Source organism: Cetorhinus maximus, chromosome 9, assembly GCF_964194155.1.
Source record: "Cetorhinus maximus chromosome 9, sCetMax3.hap1.1, whole genome shotgun sequence".
Classification (NCBI taxonomy): domain Eukaryota; kingdom Metazoa; phylum Chordata; class Chondrichthyes; order Lamniformes; family Cetorhinidae; genus Cetorhinus; species Cetorhinus maximus.
In genome coordinates, this window is record NC_135887.1 from 143,474,939 (window position 1) to 143,494,002 (window position 19,064).

Consider the following 19,064-nt stretch of genomic DNA (forward strand, 5'->3'; position numbering starts at 1 on the left):
CTGGCGGGAAGGCTGGGAGACCCGGCTCCTGGCGGGATGAGGTTTCATGTTCGTGTTTAAAAACTTTAATAAAGTTTCAGTGTTTCTCATTAACATGTCCCATCTCGTGTGACATTGTCACATGAGGGGGACATGTTAATAATGTTTTTATTTTTCTATTTTTAGAGTTTTTAACCTGTCACGAATCTCCCTGAGACAGGACTTAGTCTCAGGGAGAATAGGGCACTCTGACAGATGGGGATTCCCTCCCTCCCCCAGCACAGGAAGCGCCATAACACTCCCCGTCGGGCAGGCCGCTGGTCAGGCCTTAATTGGCCCTCCCTCTCAAAATGGCGGCGGGCCCCGTTTCAGTGGCGTGGGTTGGTTGTCTGCTCACCGCCGAGCCGGTGGGGCCCACCTGCCCACCAAGGGCAAAATTCTGCCCAGAGACTTACAATATTGATATTGGACACTCAGCTCTTCCCCATGACTGTTATACAGAAACACTCTGACACAAGCATTGCTCACACAGTCACCAAGTTCCAGGTCCCTGTATGCTTCAGAAGCTAAATGTTATAAAATACTAATTGAGCATCACAAAAATAAACAGGTAAATAAAATATGATAGGCTGAAAATTACTATTTGCAATTTGGTGGACAAATGCTGCAAACGTTCTCATGGCATTTTTCTGTCCATTATTTTCACAGAGGCACTAATCCAGATAAAATAAATTGATTAAAATAGCGACATTCCCAACAGTATTTGAGCCTATCGTTACAAAATATTTTGTACATTTATTTAAAAGACTAGCTGATGTCTTGTACCATTAATCACAGGAAGACAAAGGACACGCTGTTTTACAACAAGGGTATGCCACATGATGCTGTCTTTGTTGGGGTGCATCTTTACATTTGCTACAATTTTACAGTTTTGGTCTCTTTACTTAAGAAATGATATCATTACATTAGAAGCTGTTCAGAGGAGGTTCTCTCAACTGAATTCTGGACTGAGGAGGTTATTTTATGATTATCCATTAGAGTTTAGAAGAATGAGAGATGATCTTGAAACATATAAGATCCTGAGGGATTGACAGGGTGGATGCTGAGAGGATGTTTCCCCTTGTGGGAGAGACTAGAACTAGGGGACAGAGTTTAAAAATAAGGGGTCTCCCATTTAAGGGGGAGATGAGGAGAAATTTATCTTCTCAGGATTGTGAGTCTGTGGAACTCTCTTCCCCAGAGAGTAGAGCAGGCAAGGTGATGGAATATTTTTAATAAGGCTGAATTAGATAGATTCTAGATTGACAAGGGAGTCAAAGGGTATAGGGGGTAGGAAGGAAAGTGGGATTGAGGTTACAGTCAGATCAGCCATGATCTTATTGAATGGAGGAGCAGGCTCGAGGGGCTGAATGGCCTCCTGCTCCTAATTCATATGTTCGTATTTGGGAGAGAACAAAACTAGAGTCATTCAATATACGATAATCACTAAGAAATCCGATAGGGGATTCAAAAGAAATGTCCTTACCTGAAGAGTGGGGAGAATGTGGAATTCACTGCCACAGGGGTGGAGAGGTGAATAGTGTAGATGCAATAATGGAAAGCTCGATAAGATTCTGAGGGAGAAAAGAGCAGAGGGTTTCTGCTGATTGAATTAGATGTGGAAGAGTTAGAGAGGCTTCAATGGAACATTAACACCAGCTGGTTTGGCTGACTGGCCTGTTTCTGGGCTGCATGTTCAATAGATAAATCCTGCTCAGGAAGGGAGGTGAACAGCTCAAGATAGATAGAGATTTGAAGTCCTGTGTATAGACTCCACAGAACATTCACAATGTTATTTACAACATAAAACAGCAGAATTAAAGTCCTATGTATTACCTGTTTATTGAGTATTTTGATTTTGTTATGCTATATTTTTCACTAAAAAAAAGACAAAGATTTAGTTTTGAATAGAAAAGTTATGACATTGCCAAATTGAGCTAACTGCTGACTGAGAATGGGACATTGTCTGAACACAGGGCCAGCTCATACTACACAGTCCCTAATCCTCAATCAATTAGGGATGTGGCTGACTGGTAAGTGAAGGCTATTATCACCAGCCATACATATCCCTTCCAAAGTTGTACATTAACCTTCTGCCTACCCGTTCTAGAATCCCAGGTTTATAATAATGTCTGTAAAGCAAAATAAAATGAAGTGACCTGGACCATTGCAATATTTAGTTCCCTCCCCAAAATGTGCCAATTATGCATTAGTGACATTATTTAGCTCACAGCTAACAGATTTTCTGCACTTGGGGAGCCATTACTGTATCATGAATGAGGCAGAAATCCCATCTACACATTTAAACATTGAAATAGGATTTCTGTCACGCTCACAGTGCAGTTATGGTGGCAGGAGAAATTCCAGGTATTCGTCCTTTCTTTTGAAATGTATTAACTTTGTTTCCGTTTGTTCAGCCTCTGCTCCATGTACCATCCCCGACCACAAAAAGGATGTACAGCCTGTCCCCAGTCTCTGAGTTGCTCAGTTGCTGGGTTAGTGGTGACACATATGCTGATGCTCATTAATCTCCTACTACCCTGCCAACCTAATGTTAAATTTATTGTGTACACCTATTCATCCAGGTGAAGTGGTTTGGGGCTAGAGAATTGACATTTTTTAAAGTTAATTCAATCGTGATTTCTGCAGGAACGTCAATGTGAACTGAACATCATCCTCAAAAACCCCTCAACCAATATTAAAATACACCTATGTAGTAATTGTGGTTTTATTTAGTGTGTAATGTACCTTTAAGAATAATACTTGTTAAGGAAGATCACATGATCTGTAGTAACCAATAGGAGAGTAGCAGGGGCTACCTCAGCAGTCAGTGTAGAAATAGCGTTAGAGTTGAAAGCACATGTGTAGTTGTTGCTGAGTATATTGTAAATAAACTTAATGTTTCCACCAAGAAGTGTCTGCAGGTCAACTCTATTACTAATAGTACAACTCAGCCACCTGACAACAAACTGGCGATGAGAATAAAACAGGATTGAACAGAAGAAATCAAGTTAAAAATAAATCGGCACTGTACCTCACCCAATAATTGTAAGTAGCAAGTTCCATTAGAATTGAACGAGTTATCCCCTCTCAAACTGCCACAATTTTGGAGAATTGATCCTTTTGAACCAGCCACAGACGATTGGTCTCATTACGCAGAACGCCTCACGTTTTTTCAAACGAACAAGATTATGGGGGACGAGAAGAGGTGAGCAATCCTCTTGAGTACTTGTGGGAGCAAAATCTATAGTCTGATTTGAAGTTTGACAGCACGCAGTCCCCCGGTTTCGAAGAAGTTCGATGAATTGGTGGACCTCGTAAAGAGTCACTTTCAACCCAAACCCTCAGTCACGATGCAGAGGCTCAGGTTTAATTTGTGAAATTGTAATTAAGACAATTACATGCTACGTGGCAAATTTGAAGAGGTAACGGAACATTGTGAGTTTGGTATGACTCTGAAGGACTTGCTCAGTGATCGTTTAGTGTGTGGTGTGAATGAGGACAAGATTCAGAAAAGATTATCGGCTGAAGTGAATCTGGATTTCAAGAAGGTGCTGGAGATAGCGCTGGCCATGGGAAGCACAGTAAGAGGTTCACAAGAAATACAGGTTGCGCAAAATGGTGCCATTCATCAGGCGGGAAACCTTAACCGAAAGAGGCGTGAAAAAGTGAGACTCTGCTGAGAAGCGGGAAACAGCCCCCATTAGCCAAAGAATAAAGAAAAATAACTTAGCAGCAAAACTGAGGAATAATTTTAATAGAGGTGGAAACACGCAGTCATTTAGCGATTGGCTGTTTAAAAAATTGATTGCTACTATTGTCAGAAATGGACATATAATGAGGCAGCGCAAGGAAAGATTCAAACAGACTTGGAAACAAAAAGAACAAGCCCAATGAAATCTATAACGTGGAAGAGCCTGAAACAACAAATTCTGACATTTACTCATTGTTTAATCTGAAAGTTGGAAAGGCAGAACCAATATTTGTCACAGTAAAAGTGAATGGCAAACCTGTTAGAATGGAAGTGGACACGGGAGCTTCCCCTACAGTAATTGGGAAACATACCTTTAGATTTCTGAATAATGGTGAACATCAATTAAGTTTGGAAGAAACAGCTGCCAAACTAAAAACATAGACGGGTGAAGGCAGTCAAGTAAAAGGCATAAGCAGAGTAACTGTCCATTATGGAAGCAAATCTGCAAAGCTACAAGTGTTAGTATTGAGAGGCAGAGGACCAAGCCTTCTAGGGCTAAATTGGCTAAGGGAAATCAACCTTAATGGGCCTCTGGGATTCCAAAAGGAAGCTGGAAGTGTTCATGTTTTGAAAAAGGAGTGTGCAAGGACTCAACAACCTAAAAAAAAGCAGACTGTCTTAAACCAAAACCTGGAAGAACAGCAGAAGGAACTTGAAGAGGCCCTGCTTGATGACAGAGCTCGAGACGAGGTCAGCAACCTTCACAGGGAAAAGAAAACCTGTTGAAAAACCTTCACACACAAGATTCCCTCAGGTCAACGTTTGTACCTCTGGACAAGTATGAAGAGAAACAGAAAGAATTCAGCACCTCTCTGGATAACCTGAAGGATGAGCTGGCAGAGAAGACACAACAATGCTTAATTTTCCAGGAGGCAGCAAATAAATACAAGAAAGAGACGGAAGAGCTGAAGAATCAGCTAAATGAAGCCAAAGAGACTTTGGAAGCAAAAGTCGCAGAATTTTCCAAGAAGCAGACAGATGATGAAATTTTGGGAGACTCAGCCACTGAGCTCAGACAAGTTGAGCTTGTATCTGAGAGAGGTCTGGCCAACAGTGAAGTCAATAAGAAGGCCGAGATTAAAGTCTGCACTAGAAAGAAGAAGGGATGTAGAAAGAAGATGCAGAAATCCTAATAGGGCCTTAATCCTAGCAGCTTCCAGATACACTTTCATACGAAGGCTTGGAAATCAAATCGCAAACGCCGATGCCCTTAGTCATTTGCCTTTACAAGAAAATGATGAGCAAGTCCCAGTCCCACAGGAACTTGTTTTATTGTTAAATTTCTTAGATTCCTCACTAGTATGTGCTCACCAGATCAGAGACTGGACAAGTCAAGACCCAATCCTAGCTCAAGTACGAGAACAAGTGCTTCATGGTTGGTCACAAGAGCCCGGATCTGATGAAATGAAGCTGCACTAGTGGCCTGGGATGGATGGTGAAATAGGGAATTTAGTAAAACATTGTGGCAATGTCAGCAATTGCAAAAGTTGCCATCGACAGCTCCGTTACACCCATGAGAGTAGCCGGGGAGATTGACTACATTGGACCTTTCCTGGAAACAATGTTTCTGCTCATGGTCGATGCCCATTCAAAATGGTTGGACGTATATGAGGTGAAGTCACCAATGACGGTCGTTACAATTGAGAAACTATGGGCAGAATTTTCTGCCTGTTGGGCAGGCGGGCCCGACCCAATCTTCGGTGGGCGGGGAGCCGATCCCCGCTGGAGAAGTGGGCCCCACCGCCATTTTACATGGGCGGGCCAATTAAGGCCCGCCCAGCGTGACGCCCGGTGGGAAGCGCTATGTACTTCCTGTGCGGGCAGAGGGGGGATTCCCCAAAAGCGAGACTGCGATCTCTCACGCATGCGCATGATAGAGCGCACATCCCCCTGAGGCTAAGTGCAGCCTCAGGGAGATCGCTGACACTTTGAAAAAGATTAAAAATAGAAAATAAAATTCCCTAACATGTCCCCCTCATGTGACAATGTCACACGAGATGGGACATGTTCGTAATTTACATAAAAACTTTATTAAACTTTTTAAAACCTGCATGAATTCCCATCCCGCCGCTGGATGAGGTTTCATGTTTTCTCTATTTGCCGCCGGGGCTCCTGGCTGACCCGCCAACCTTAAGGTTGGACGGCAGGTCCTTTAATTGTATAATTGATCCTGTCAATGGCCTCAATTGGCCATTGACCGGTCGGGGGGCCCACAGCTGATTTTGCTGCGCCCCCGCCTTCCTGAAAATTTAACTAGGGCGGGATGACATCGGGGGTTCCGCCTGACATCATCCCGTATCATTTTACGCTTCAGCGAGCGGCCCCGCCCCCTGCTCGCCGACGGCAAAATTCTGCCCTACGTTTTTGCCACTCACGGACTACCAGGAGTGGTCGTTTCCAATAACGGCACACCATTTACGAATCAAAACAAAAACAGAATTACCTGGAAAAACTCAGCAAGTCTGGCAGCATCGGCGGAGAAGAAATCAGTCAACGTTTCGAGCCTCCATGGCCCTTCGGCAGAACTGCAGTTCTGCCGAAGGGCCATGGAGGCTCGAAACGTTGACTGATTTCTTCTCCGCCGATGCTGCCAGACTTGCTGAGTTTTTCCAGGTAATTCTGTTTTTGTTTTGTTTTGGATTTCCAGCATCCGCAGTAGCTTTTAGCTTTTTGTTTTTATCTCACCATTTACGAATGATGAGTTTCAACGGTTTATCAGCCTCAACGGTATCGCTCATGTGAAAACTGCACCGTTCCCCCTTCCCTCAAACGGACTGGCCAAAAGGGCAGTTCAAAGGTTCCGGGCAGACATGAAAAAGTGAACTGGTGATTCCTTGGTAACCAAACTAACACGCTTTCTTTTCCATTACAGGACCATCCCTCACATAACAACAGGTGTTACACCTGCAGAGCTATTGATGAAACGCTGTCTCAGGATGAGATTGAGCTTAATAATGCTGAATTTAGAGGGGAAAGTGGAAAGGAATCAGGGAAGCCAGAAAACTAGACACAACTGGCATAGTCGCGAGAGGAAATTTACTGTGGGAGAGATGGTTTTTGTGAAAAACTACGGGAAAGGACCAAAGTGGTTTCCGGGTGAAATAAGTGCAGTGACTGGACCCCTATCTTACCATGTGGAGGTGGAAGACCGGGTCATACTGAAACATGGGAACCATTTAAGGAAGAGAGAGACAAATTATCAAGATTTGGTTCCACCAGTGACCAAGACCGGGTCTGTGTTTCATGTCGAGGATACTCAACCCAGGACTGACATGTCTGATGTTCCTGTGAGAGTTGAGGAACTGCAAGTGCCCATCGAAGCAGCTGATGCTCAGGCAACTCCGGAAAAGGGGGTTCCTGACAAAGAGTCTGAAGTTGTGGAGCTGCGACATTCCACACAGACCAGGAAACCACCTGAAAGACTGAACTTGTAAATTCCTTACCCAGTGTAAATATTATGTGTCTTGAAAAATATGTACTCGTAAATATATGTATAGCCGAGTTAAAGGGGGAGGCACTTAGAAATTATGGTTTTATTTGGTGTGTAGTGTACCTTTGAGAATAATACTTGTCAGGAAAGATCACATGATCTGTAGTAACAATAGGAGAGTAGTGCAGTCTACCTCAGCAGTCAGTGTAGAGAGAGAGTTGGAGTTGAAAGTACACGTGTAGATGCTGCTGAGCATATTGTAAATAAACTTAATGTTTCCACCCAGGACGTGTCTGCAGATCAACCCTATCATTAATAGCACAACTCAGCCACCCTACAACAACCGACTCACAACTCCTGACTGTAAGGCTAGAATACATGTCAACCAAACTGACAATTACCATCTCCTTTTGGTTTCGGACTGTATTTAAATATAACTGTGCTACTAATCACACTGTGCTGATTGGTGGAGAATTTTGTTACCTCCGTGTCCTGCGAAATTTCTGATAGGTCAAACATTCATTATTTTGTATTCATTAGTTTTTCTTTGACCTCGCAGTTTTGCCAGAGAACCAGACTTTACAACTTTATAAATTCCTTCATTTCTGTCTTTTCATTCCAAAACACGGTTACTTCTTTCATGAGACAGGAGAAGAATTCGAACAAATTCCCAGAGTACTAACTTGGAAACGTTAGGGAGAGAGAAGGAATAAGAAACTTGATAACCAGGATCTCTTATGAGAAATACAAATATTCTCTCTTCTACATCCATTTTAGATAATGAAGAGTGCAGGGGGGCATGCCAGGAGCAGCACCAGGTATACCTAAAATTGAGGTGTCAACCTGGTGAAGTTATAACGCAGGAATACTGGCATTCCAAACAGCATAAGCAGCAAGTGATAGACAGAGCTAAGCAATCCCATAACCAATGGATCAGATCTAAGCTCTGTAGTCCTGCCACATCCAGTCATGAATGGTGGTGGATAATTAAACAACCCACTAGAGGAGGAGGCTCCACAAATATCCCCATCCTCAATGATGGGGGATCCCAGCACATCAGTGCAAAAGATAAGGCTGAAGCATTTGCTATAATCTTCAGCCAGAAATGTCGAGTGGATGATCCATCTTGGTCTCCTCCGGAGGTCCCCAGCATCACAGATGCCAGTCTTCAGCCAATTCAATTCACTTCACGTGATATCAAGAAACGGCTGAAGGCACTGGATACTGCAAAGACTATGGGCCCTGACAATATTCCAGCAATAGTACTCAAGATTTGTGCTCCAGAACTTGCCGCGCCCCTAACCAAGCTGTTCCAGTACAGCTACAACACTGGCATCTACCCAACTATGTGGAAAATTGCCCAGGTATTGTTAGGGAATGGGTATTTTTACTTATAATTTTACACCTTGGGATAATAGGATTTAAAGCATTTATTTTCTTTCATAAGAATTAGCATAGAATAATAGCCATCATTGATAATACTTACACATCTGTTTAATGTTACACTTATGATAATACACATTACCGAAGAATTCACATATTACAGTTCTCCAGCTGGGGGGGATCGATTGGCCAAGACTCTTTGAACTCTAAAGTTTGAATCTAACCCTCATCTTTTAATAACCCTCTTCCACTCTGAAACATGCATTCCTAATTAAAGTATTACCTCACCCTGTTACACACTTAATGAATTTCAGTTTTAACAAGGTCTCCCATGCACCATATCAAGGCTTTATCCTGACTAAGTTGCCAAATCATATCATTCAACTGAAGACAATGATGGAAGCCCGAGCCTCTCTTACAGACGAGATGTCACTTGCCTTATGCTGATGTCCCCTTTACAAGTTAATTCCCAGGAGGACAACTGAGATGGTCTCTGTGTCAATGACCTTTCATCAGAACTGAGAAAAGTTAGAGATCTAATAGGTTTTGAGCAAGAGGTGGATGGGATAAGGAGAAAAGGAAGTTTTGTGATAGGGTGGGCAACAAGGGAGATTGAATGTCAGAGGAGTTAAGCTTCCAGGGCCAAAAGGAATGGGGATGGGTCAAGGAATGAAACAGAGAAATGAAAGATGTGCGGACAGCGGGTATGCTGCTGTCTGAGAGCAAAAAAATGAGGGAGAGGCTGAAACATACAAAGAAAACAGAATGGGGGAGGCGAGGTGGGGACAGAGATTCTGGTCTGAAATTGTTGAATTCAATGTGAAGTTCAGAAGGTTGTTAAGTCCTAATGAGATTCCATTCCTCAAGCTTACGTTGCACTTCACTGGGGGCAGCACCAAGGTGTAGCGCCCAAAAACGTAAACATAAGGCACCTTAGGCACACCACGGGTTTCTCACTGGTGCTTTTGTGTTGGCCCAAGATGAGGTCTTCATGAGTTGCTTTGAATTGGAACACTATTGTCAGTTTGTTTCATTAAGTTTCTTTGCCTGTGATATTAAATTCAGACATGTCACCATGGCTGAGAGAGTCTCTTTTTCTTCTGCATGTGTATGGTTTCCAAAAGTGTAATGTGTGCTTTATGGGACATTCAGCTTTATTAACAAGGCCCTTAGTTACTGTTTCTAACCTGGCAGATTTGGCACTTAGGTCTCGAGCTTAGAGCCTGCAGCCCAGGCTTGTCCTGGTGATCCATCTGTGGTGTTCTAGCTGAAGGTTCATTGCATTAAAGCCTCCCGGATGTCCCTGCCTCCCTGCAGTATGCCCAGGTCAGCGTCTACCCCCTCAGCAATTCCCTGTGTGTGCTCATCCTCGGACTCACTGCTGGACTCATCGTGTGCAGCCGCAGACACTGCGTCGGCATCTTCATCATCCACAGCATCCCCCCCTTTTCCAGCGCAAGATTGTGGAGAGTGCAGCATGCAACCACTATCACCGACACACGATTTGGGGGGTGCTGGAGTGCGCCCCCTGAGCGGTCCAGGCATCAGAAGCGCATCTTGAGAAGACCGAGGGCTCTCTCCACCACAGCCCTTGTGGAGCCGTGGCTCCTATTGTAGCGCTGCTCAGCTTCTGTTCTTGGATGGTGGAGAGGCGTCATGAGCCACCTTCCGAGGGGATAGCCCTTGTCACCCAGCAGCCATCCATCCAGCCGGGCTGGAGCACTGAAGAGCCCCGGCACCTGGGAGTGTCTGAGGATGTAGGCGTCATGGGAGCTGCCTGGGTACCTTGCACAGACTTGTAGAATCAGCATCCAGTGGTCACACACTATCTGCACGTTCATGGAGTGGAAGCCCTTCCTGTTGACGAAGGCACCGGGCTCACCCGCTGGCGCCTTGATGGCCACATGTGTACAGTCTTTAGCACCCTGGACAGGTCAGGGTAATGTCAGGGTGATGTCGCGGTGATGTCAGGGTGATGTCACGGTGATGTCGGGGTGATGTCGCGGTGATGTCGCGGTGATGTCGGGGTGATGTCACGGTGATGTCGGGGTGATGTCGCGGTGATGTCGCGCTGATGATGTCGGGGTGATGTCACGGTGATGTCGGGGTGATGTCGCGGTGATGTCGCGGTGATGTCAGGGTGATGTCACGGTGATGTCGGGGTGATGTCGGGGTGATGTCGCGGTGATGTCGGGGTGATGTCGGGGTGATGTCGCGGTGATGTCAGGGTGATGTCGGGGTGATGTCGCGGTGATGTCACGGTGATGTCGGGGTGATGTCAGGGTGATGTCGCGGTGATGTCGCGGTGATGTCAGGGTGATGTCGGGGTGATGTCGCGGTGATGTCGGGGTGATGTCAGGGTGATGTCGCGGTGATGTCGGGGTGACGTCAGGGTGATGTCGGGGTGATGTCGCTGTGATGTCACGGTGATGTCGGGGTGATGTCGCGGTGATGTCGGGGTGATGTGGCGGTGATGTCGCGGTGATGTCAGGGTCATGTTGGGGTGATGTGGCGGTGATGTCAGGGTGATGTGGCGGTGATGTCGGGGTGATGTCAGGGTGATGTCGGGGTGATGTCGCGGTGATGTCAGGGTGATGTCACGGTGATGTCGCTGTGATGTCGCGGTGATGTCGGGGTAATGTCGGGGTCATTTTGCGGTGATGTCGGGGCGATGTCAGGGTGATGTCGCGGTGATGTCGGGGTGATGTCACGGTGATGTCACGGTGATGTCGCTGTGATGTCGCGATGATGTCGGGGTAATGTCGGGGTGATTTTGCGGTGATGTCGGGATGATGTCAGGGTGATGTCGGGGTGATGTCGCGGTGATGTCGGGGTGATGTCGGGGTGATGTCACGGTGATGTCGGGGTGATGTCGGGGTGATGTCGGGGTGATACCGGGGTGATACCGGGGTGATGTCGCGGTGATGTCGGGGTGATGTCGGGGTGATGTCGCGGTGATGTCGGGGTGATGTCGGGGTGATGTCGCGGTGATGTCGCGGTGATGTCGGTGTGATGTCAGGGTGATGTCGGGGTGATGGGATGATGTCGGGGTGATGTCGGGATGATGTCGCGGTGATGTCAGGGTGATGTCGGGGTGATGTCGCGGTGATGTCGCGGTGATGTCGCGGTGATGTCGGTGTGATGTCGGGGTGATGATGTCGGGTGATGTCACGGTGATGTCGGGGTGATGTCGCGGTGATGTCGTGGTGATGTCGCAGTGATGTCGCGGTGATGTCGGGGTGATGATGTCGGAGTGATGTCGGGGTGATGATGTCGGGGTGATGTCGCGGTGATGTCGCGGTGATGTCGGGGTGATGATGTCGGGGTGATGTCGGGGTGATGTCGCGGTGATGTCGGGGTGATGTCGGGGTGATGTCGCGGTGACGATGTCGCGGTGATGTCGCGGTGATGATGTCGGGGTGATGTCGGGGTGATGTCGCGCTGATGTCGGGGTGATGTCGGGGTGATGTCGTGGTGATGTCGCGGTGATGATGTCGGGGTGATGTCGCGGTGATTATGTCGGGGTGATGGCGCGGTGATGTCACGGTGATGTCGTGGTGATGTCGCGGTGATGTCGGGGTGATGTCGTGGTGATGTCGGGGTGATGTCGGGGTGATGTCGCGGTGATGTCGGGGTGATGTCGGGGTGATGTCGCAGTGATGTCGGGGTGATGTCGGGGTGATGTCGCGGTGATGTCGGGGTGATGTCGCGGTGATGTCGGGGTGATGTCGTGGTGATGTCGCGGTGATGAGCGGTGATGTTGGGATGATGTTGGGGTGATGTTGCTGTGATGTCGGGGTGATGTCGCGGTGATGTCGCGGTGATGAGCGGTGATGTTGGGATGATTTTGGGGTGATGTCGCGGTGATGTCGGGGTGATGTCGTGGTGATGTTGCGGTGATGGGGTGATGTTGGGGTGATGTCGCGGTGATGGGGTGATGTCGGGGTGATGTTGCGGTGATGGGGTGATGTCGCGGTGATGTCGTGGTGATGTCGCGGTGATGGGGTGATGTCTCGGTGATGTCGTGGTGATGTCGCGGTGATGTCTTGGTGATGGGGTGATGTCGCGGTGTTGGGGTGATGTCGGGGTGATGTCGCGGTGATGTCGGGGTGATGTTGCGGTGATGTCGGGGTGATGTCGAGGTGATGGGGTGATGTCGCGGTGATGTTGTGGTGATGGGGTGATGTCGCGGTGTTGGGGTGATGTCGGGGTGATGTCGCGGTGATGTCGGGGTGATGTCGCGGTGATGTCGGGGTGATGTCGAGGTGATGGGGTGATGTCGCGGTGATGTCGTGGTGATGGGGTGATGTCGCGGTGTTGGGGTGATGTCGGGGTGATGTCGCGGTGATGTCGGGGTGATGTCACGGTGATGTCGGGGTGATGTCGCGGTGATGTCGCGGTGATGAGCGGTGATGTTGGGATGATTTTGGGGTGATGTCGCGGTGATGTCGGGGTGATGTCGCGGTGATGTCGGGGTGATGTCGGGGTGATGTCGGGGTGATGTCGCGGTGATGTCGCGGTGATGAGCGGTGATGTTGGGATGATTTTGGGGTGATGTCGCGGTGATGTCGGGGTGATGTCGTGGTGATGTTGCGGTGATGGGGTGATGTTGGGGTGATGTCGCGGTGATGTCGGGGTGATGTTGCGGTGATGGGGTGATGTCGGGGTGATGGGGTGATGTCGCGGTGATGTCGTGGTGATGTCGCGGTGATGGGGTGATGTCTCGGTGATGTCGTGGTGATGTCGCGGTGATGTCTTGGTGATGGGGTGATGTCGCGGTGTTGGGGTGATGTCGCGGTGATGAGCGGTGATGTTGGGATGATTTTGGGGTGATGTCGCGGTGATGTCGGGGTGATGTCGCGGTGATGTCGGGGTGATGTCGCGGTGATGTCGCGGTGATGAGCGGTGATGTTGGGATGATTTTGGGGTGATGTCGCGGTGATGTCGGGGTGATGTCGTGGTGATGTTGCGGTGATGGGGTGATGTTGGGGTGATGTCGCGGTGATGGGGTGATGTCGGGGTGATGTTGCGGTGATGGGGTGATGTCGCGGTGATGTCGTGGTGATGTCGCGGTGATGTCGTGGTGATGTCGTGGTGATGTCGCCGTGATGGGGTGATGTCGCGGTGATGGGGTGATGTCGCGGTGATGTCGGGGTCATGTCGCGGTGATGTCGTGGTGATGTCGCGGTGATGTCGTGGTGATGTCGCGGTGATGTCGTGGTGATGGGGTGATGTCGCGGTGATGGGGTGATGTCGGGGTGATGTCGCAGTGATGTCGGGGTGATGTCGCGGTGATGTCAGGGTGATGTCGAGGTGATGTCGGGGTGATGTCGCGGTGATGCCGTGATGATGTCGCGGTGATGTCGTGGTGATGTCGCGGTGATGTCGCGGTGATGTCGGGGTGATGTCGCGGTGATGTCGTGGTGATGTCGCGGTGATGTCGTGGTGATGTCGTGGTGATGTCGCCGTGATGGGGTGATGTCGCGGTGATGGGGTGATGTCGCGGTGATGTCGGGGTCATGTCGCGGTGATGTCGTGGTGATGTCGCGGTGATGTCGTGGTGATGTCGCGGTGATGTCGTGGTGATGGGGTGATGTCGCGGTGATGGGGTGATGTCGGGGTGATGTCGCAGTGATGTCGGGGTGATGTCGCGGTGATGTCAGGGTGATGTCGAGGTGATGTCGGGGTGATGTCGCGGTGATGCCGTGATGATGTCGCGGTGATGTCGTGGTGATGTCGCGGTGATGTCGCGGTGATGTCGGGGTGATGTCGCGGTGATGTCGCGGTGATGTCGGGGTGATGTCGCGGTGATGTCGGGGTGATGTCGCGGTGATGTCGCGGTGATGTCAGGATGATGTCGCGGTGATGAGCGGTGATGTTGGGATGATGTTGGGGTGATGTCGCGGTGATGTCGTGGTGATGTCAGGGTGATGTCAGGGTGCTCGCCCAATGTCACCGCGCATCATTTTAGGTGCGGATGTGCGGGGTCCGACCCCACTCGCCAATGGACAAATTCTGCCCAGAAAGTAGGAATAAATGGGTCTTTTTCAGAGTGATAGGCGGTGACTAGGGGGGCACCGCAGGGATCAGCGCTTGGGCCCCAGATATTCAAATTATACATCAATGATTTGGGTGAGGGAACCAAATGTAATATTGGGCAACATTTTCCCCCCATTGGGGTGGATGCGCTGGAGCAGGTGCAGGCGGGCGGGTTCCCGATCAGCGTCCCCAGTTGGGGTCGCGCCGCCATTTTATGTGGGCGGGCCAATTAAGACCCACCTAACGTGACGCCCACTCGGAAGCGCTGTGCGCTCCCTGTGCGGGCGGAGGGGGAGTGAATTCCCTGAGCCGGGAGTGGGCTCTTTCACGTATGCGCATGAAAGGGCGCACAGATCTCCCAGAGGCAAAGCGCTGCCTCAGGGAGATCGGCTCAGGTCTGAAACATTAAATAAAGATGTCACATGAGGTGCGACTTATCAATTTCTTTTATTTAGAGATTTCGTACAAATTTTAATAACCTCATGAAACCTCATCCCGCCCGTGGATGAGGTTTGGTGTTTTTTCTGAAGCCCGCCTGGGCTCCCGGCCTGTCCACCAAACTTAAAGTTGGACGGGCCGGTCCATTCATCACTTTAATTACTTTTTTAATGGCCTTAAAAGGTCTTTGACAGTTTGGCTGTGCACCCGACGAACACGCCCGACGTCACCCGCATCATTTGGGCCCCGCCCCCGCTCACCAACTGGAAGATGCAGCTAACCCTGCGTTATGAAGCTATTAATGTATATAATATTTTGAAAAATATTTTTCTTTTGAAACAGAAGTTTGGTCTGCGGGTGTGTCTTAATCAGATTAAAACCAGCTAGTCTGGATGGCTTAGATGTACTAGTTTGCGATATAAACGGCGAGGTAACGTGTATTTGCATTTTTTTAAATAGAGCATTCAAGAAGTGGGGTGAAAATTGACGCCTATCTAGCAGATACCAAGCAATATGTTTATATTACTAATAAAATTGTTACTATGAAAGGGGTTTCATTGTTAAAAGGTGAAGTTCAAAGAGTCTGGTGTGACAGTGAGAATTTAAATTCAATCAGTGGTGGTCGGTATAACTTCAGTAGTTTTCGGGTGTGCAGGGCAGAGGCAATGTAAGATCAAAAGGCAGCTGCAAGCATCCAACTGGCTCCACAGTGAAAAGAACCTCATTTTGAATTTGTAAGGTGAAAATGCTTTGCCTGGTGTTTGGTTAAGTCTATGGGTTGCTGTTGCCTTAATGGAGATTAGTTTTGGAATTTGTTAAATGTGATGATAGTAGTAATTTGTAGCCATGTGTACATATATTTTAACCTGTGTAAATTAACAGAATGTTTCATTTAGTTTAGTGTAAAACCTCGAGAACTAGTGGTCTGATTCCTGAATTGAGAGATGCAGCTCAAACATAACGCTTAAAATAAAAGGTTATGACAGTTGTTTAAAGTTTCCCTCCTGGGATTTTTTAATAATTCCCCTTTACCAACTGCACCGGTCATAACAATATTTCCAAATTTGCTGACAACATAAAACTTGGTGAGCACGTGAGCGATAAGGAGCGTGTTAAGAGGCTTCAAGGCGATTTAGACAGGTTGAGTGAGTGGGCAAATACATAGCGGATGCATAATAACATGGATAAGTGTGAAGTTATCCACTTTGATAGGAAAAACAGAATGGCAGAGTATTATTTAAATGGTGATAGATTGGGAAATGTTGATGTACAAAGGGACTTGAGTGTCCTTGTACACCAATCACTGAAAGCAAGCATGCAGGTGCAGCAAGCAGTTAAGGCGGCAAATGGTATGTTGGCCTTCATTGTGAGAGGATTTGAGTACAGGAGCAAGGATGTCTTACTGCAGCTGTATAGGGCCTTAGTGTGACCACACCTGGAGTATTGTGTGCAGTTTTGGTCTCCTTACCTAAGAAAGGATGTATTTGCCATAGAGGGAGTGCAGCAAAGATTCACCAGACTGATTCCTGGGATGGCAGGATTGTCGTATGAGGAGAGATTGGGCCGACTAGGCCCTGTATTCACTGGAGTTTAGAAGAATGAGAGGGGATCTCATTGAAACATATAAAATTCTGACAGGGATGAACAGACTGGATGCAGGGATGATGTTTCCTCTGGCTGGAGGGTTCTAGAACAAGGGGTCACAGTCTCAGGATACAGGATAAACCATTCAGGACTGAGATGAGGAGAAATTCTTCACTCAGAGGGTGGTGAACCTATGGAATTCTCTACCAGAGGCTGTGGAGGCCAAGTCACTGAATATATTTAAGAAGGAAATAGATGGATTCCTGGACTCTAAAGATATCAAGGGGTATGGGGAGAAAGCGGGAATATGGCGTTGAGATAGAGGATCAGCCATGATCATACTGAATGGCGAAGCAGGCTCGAAGGGCCGAATGGCCTACTCCTGCTCCTAGTTTCTATGTTTCTATGAGCAAGTGTTAGCAAGGTAGCTGTAGGAGACGGTGGGTTTAATAATGAATATTATTAGCCAGTCTATCCCCAGAAACAGAGACAGAGATGTTGAGGAAGGGAAGGGAGGTGTCGGAGATGGATTATGTGAAGGTGAGAGAAGGGTAGAAACTGGAAACAAAGAGAATAAATTTTTCCACTTCAGGACGAGAGTAGGAAACGGCACTGACACATTTCCATAAGGAAAATATACAACACAAAGAAAGAGGGAGAACTTAAAATGCCTGGGCCAAAGCTTGGTCAAAGAGGATGGTTTTAAGGAGGTTTTGAAAGGGGAGGGAATTTGTGGAGGAAATTTTCCAGAAAGCAGCACAGTTACCAGTGATGGAGCAAAGGGATTGGGGGATAGTCAATGGAACAGTCAAGAATGGAGAGTATGGGCGTGAGAGATTGTTGGCTGGAGGAAGTTATAAAGATTAGGAGTAACAAGGACAGGAAGCATTTTAAGCAAGAAAATAAAAACTTTCAATTTGAGGCATTGAATAAGCAAAAGCCTAAGTGTTTTTTTTAAATTCATTCATGTGATGTGGGTGTCGCTGGCTGGGCCAGCATTTATTGCCCATCCCTAATTGCCCCTTGAGAAGGTGGTGGTGAGCTGCCTTCTTGAGCCACTGCAGTCCATGTGGTGTAGGTACACCCACAGTGCTGTTAGGGAGGGAGCTCCAGGATTTTGACCCAGCGACAGTGAAGGAACGGTGATATATTTCCAAGTCAGGATCGTGAGTGACTTGGAGGGTAACTTCCAGGTAGTGATGTTCCCATCTATCTGCTGCCCTTGTCTTTCTAGATGGTAGTGGTCGTAGGTTTGGAAGGTGCTGTCTAAGGAGCCTTGGTGAGTTTCTGCAGTGCATCTTGTAGATGATACACTCACTGCTGCTACTGTGCGTCGGTGGTGGAGGGAGTGAATGTTTGTGGATGTGGTGCCAATCAAGTGGGCTGCTTTGCCCTGGATGGTGTCAAGCTTCTTGAATGTTGGAGCTGCACTCATCCAGGCAAGTGGTGAGTATTCCATCACATTCCTGACTTGCGCTTCGTAGATGGTGGACAGGCTTTGGGGAGTCAGGAGGTGAGTTACTCACTGCAGGATTCATAACCTCTGACCTGCTCTTGTAACCACAGTATTTATATGGCTAGTCCAGTTCAGTTTCTGGTCAATGGTTTGCCCCATGATGTTGATAGTGGGGGATTCAGTGATGGTAATTCCATTGAACGTCAGGGACGATGGTTAGATGCTCTCTTGTTAGAGATGGTCATTGCCTGGCACTTATGCGGTGTGAATGTTACTTGCCACTTGTCAGCTCAAGCCTGGATATTGTCCAGGTCTTGCTGAATTTGGACATGGACTGCTTCAGTATCTGAGGAGTCGTGAGTGGTGCTGAACATTGTGCAATCATCAGCGAACATCCCCACTTCTGACCTTATGATGGAAGGAGGGTCAACAAGGTTAACAAGGGCAAGAGTGATTGGCAAGTGAAACTTATTGATTGTAGATAGGATATTGGCCGCAGAGCTCTGGATATGCTGACCTTTATGGAGGCTGGAAAATCTGCCAGAGCATTGGGTGATCGATACTACAGGTGACAAAGGTATGTGAAGATGTTGTGGTGAAGGTCGGGGTAAATTTTCAGCTCTGATTTCTCGCTCATATCAACAGACTTCTGATCCAGAAGCGAAATCTTAATAATGATGCACAGTTCAGGGAAACATGATAAAAGTGAGGAGAGGAATTATGCAATATTTTCCAAACAAAACTAAAAGTTATCTAAGGATTATATTGAGAGGTCATAATTGTGTGATCAGTGCTAAATAGACCATGTTTTAATTAGTTTCATCAGTACAATGTTCTTTGTCCACAGAATTATATAGACAAGGCATCTTTGTTAATGAAAGTGTTGCAACAAATATAACATTTTTTTATTTTTGTATGGGATTTGGGTGTCACTCTGGGCCAGTATTTATTGCCCATCCCTA